Below are 3,048 nucleotides of genomic sequence, written 5' to 3' on the forward strand. Positions count from 1 at the left end.
ATCACTTTTAGCATAATTAAACTTTGATTTAAATTACCCATTATTAGTTTAGTTTAATTGAAAACTAGATTTAGAATTTATTTGCTTGCTCTTTATCCATTCCAATTAGATTAATCAATTTACTTTGCTCATTTACATTTACCAATTATTCGTCAATCATTAGCCCAAATAATCGTTTCATTCATAGTTTGGTGCTCAAACGGCAAATCCTCGTGGGAACGATACTTGATTCATCACTCTATTACTTGAAATGACCCGTATACTTGCGGATATGCTCAACAAGTTTTTTGGCGCCATTACCGGGGATTTGATTTTTGTTTGATATTGAACGATTGTTTGTTTGGTTAATTTGGGCATTTTATTTTATTTTTAATTTCTTTTACCATTTTACTTTGAGAATTTGTTTATTTTGTTTTTCAAGTACTTTATTTTATAAGAAGGACAAAAAGTGAAGAAATCAATTTATTCTTTGATCCAGAAATAGAAAAGACAGCAAGAGCTTTAAGAGCAGAATCTAAGAGGAGAAAAGCTAAAATTAAAGCTCAACAACAACAAGAAAGAGCACAAGAGCAAGAGCAATTACAAGAAGAAATGGCCAACAACAATAACAACCGCTCTGTGAAGGATCACGCCTATCCTAACATTGGGGATTTCATGCCAAGTATCATAAGACCAAGAGTAGAAGCTAATAATTTTGAATTAAAGCCTGCACTGTGTCAGAAGGTACAACAATCACAATTTGGGGGAAGTCCAAGTGAAAGTCCACATGTGCATCTAGCACACTTTCTTGAGATCAGTGATATGTTGAAGATAAATGGAGTTTCTGATGATGCAATTCGACTCAGATTATTTTCTTTTTCTTTGAAGGACCGAGCAAGAGAGTGGTTACATTCTTCGCCACCGGGTTCTATCACAACATGGGATGAACTTTCTCAAGCATTTTTAGCTCAATATTTTCCACCAAGCAAGACAACTAAGCTAAGAAATGAGCTGACTTCTTTTAAACCTAGAGATGATGAGAGCTTGTATGAAGCATGGGACAGATACAAGGATTTGCAAAAGAGATGTCCACATCATGGGATTCCTAAGTGGATGCTAGTTCAACACTTTTACAATGGAGTTTCAACAGCTATTAGAAGCACAATTGATGCATCTTCTGGAGGTGATCTTATGGAGAAATCTGAAGATGAAGCTTTTTCTACTCTAGATAAAATTGCTTATAACAACTACCAATGGAGTTGTGAGAGGAATGAGATCAAGAAACCAGCTGGTATGTTTGAGCTTGATGCCATGAATATGATTAATGCTAAGTTTGATGCTTTGACAAGGAAAATGGACAAGCTAAGCATAAAAGTAGATTCTTCAGCTGGAGGTTCTAATAATTCAGTAGAAGTTGGAGCTGCAAATGTCAATTGTGCAGCTGATTTTTCTGCACTTAGTCAAGATTTTTCAAGTGAGCAAGTGGATTATGTGGGAAACTATAATCAAAGACCAGGTGGTAACCCATTTTTTGCAACTTATGATCCAGCATGGAGAAAACAACCAAATTTCTCTTGGGGAGGTAGACAAGGATAGCACTAAAATTTTCAGCAACCTTCTGGGTATCAACAACATCAGAATTTTCAATAGAATAGAGGTCCTCCTCCTGGGATTCCTAAACCTCAAAATGCACCTGCTCCACCTCTACCACAACAAGCACAACCAGACAAAACAGCTAAATTAGAAGCTATGATTGAGACTCTACTTGTGAGCCATCAAAGTCAACAAGATATGATTTCTCAATTAGCATCTAAAGTAGATCAAATGGCAACACACAACAAAATGTTAGAAAATCAAATAGCTCAATAAGCTAGCTCTTCAAATAACAAAGCATTTGGGAAGCTCCCTAGCCAACCAGAAATTCAAGGGAGCATTACAAGGCTATTACATTGAGAAGTGGAAAAATATTGGAGAGTGGAGATAAAAAGATTGAAGAGAAAAACAGAGAAAGAGATGAAAAAATTAAAGTTGAAGTTAGAATTGAAGCTGAGAAAGAGAGTTCAGGGGAAGAAAAAGGAAGTAAAGAGAGAGAGAGTAAAGAGGAAGAACCTAAATATGTAGCACCTAAAGCCTACACGCCACTTTTACCATTCCCACAAAGGTTCCAAAAAGTGAAGTTGGATAAACAATTTGGGAAGTTTTTGGAGGTATTGAAGTCTTTGCATGTGACTATTCCTTTCACTGATGCCTTAGCACAAATGCCTTCATATGCTAAATTTTTGAAGGAGATTTTGTCTAACAAGAAGAAATTGGAGGAATTTGAGACTGTAGCTCTCACAGAAGAAAGCAGTGCTATTTTGCAAAATAAACTTCCACCCAAACTGAAAGATCCTGTTAGTTTTTTCATACCATGTCACATTGGGGATATCAGTATAGATAAGGCTTTATGTGATCTTGGAGCCAGTGTTAGTCTAATGCCATTGCCTATCTATGAGAAAATGAAGATTGGAGAAATGAAGCCTACCACCATTTCACTACAGTTAGTAGATAGGTCTATTAAATTCTCAATTGGGGTGATTGAGAATGTTCCTCTGAAAGTTGGAAAATTTTTCATACCAGTAGATTTTGTAGTATTGGAGATGGAGGAGGATGTACACATTCCTATTATTCTTGGTAGACCTTTCCTTGCTACTGCTGGAGCTGTGATTGATATAAAAAATGGAAGGCTTACATTAGAAGTTGGGGAAGAAAAAGTTGAATTTAATTTGTTTCAAGCAATGAAAAAGAAAGATGATTCAAATTCATGCTTGAGAATTGATGTGATAGATGAAGTGGTCAGAGAAGTGCTCAAAAAGCAACATCCTGAAGATCCCTTAGAAGCTTGTTTGGTTTATAAAATCAAAAAGGGGGATAAGATTGAAGAAGCTGCAGAATATGCTACAATCTTGGAAGGAAATCCACCTTTGCCTATGGCTAGTACTGAGAAGATTGGGGATTTGAAGCAAGATACAACTTCATCATCAATGCTTGAAAAAAGTGAAGCACTGAAGGTAGAGTTGAAACCTCTTC

At 36.1% G+C, this 3,048-nt stretch overlaps 1 non-coding gene across 1 annotated transcript; it reads right to left on the bottom strand.

Moving 5' to 3' along the window:
* Positions 1-975: 975 nt before the first annotated feature.
* LOC131181050 (small nucleolar RNA R71) lies at positions 976-1,082 on the bottom strand. The gene has a single exon (XR_009149677.1). It is a non-coding gene; the product is annotated as a small nucleolar RNA R71 (small nucleolar RNA).
* Between the last annotated feature and the right edge of the window lie 1,966 nt (positions 1,083-3,048).

The sequence above is a fragment of the Hevea brasiliensis genome, chromosome 6 (genome assembly GCF_030052815.1).
Source record: "Hevea brasiliensis isolate MT/VB/25A 57/8 chromosome 6, ASM3005281v1, whole genome shotgun sequence".
Lineage (NCBI taxonomy): Eukaryota > Viridiplantae > Streptophyta > Magnoliopsida > Malpighiales > Euphorbiaceae > Hevea > Hevea brasiliensis.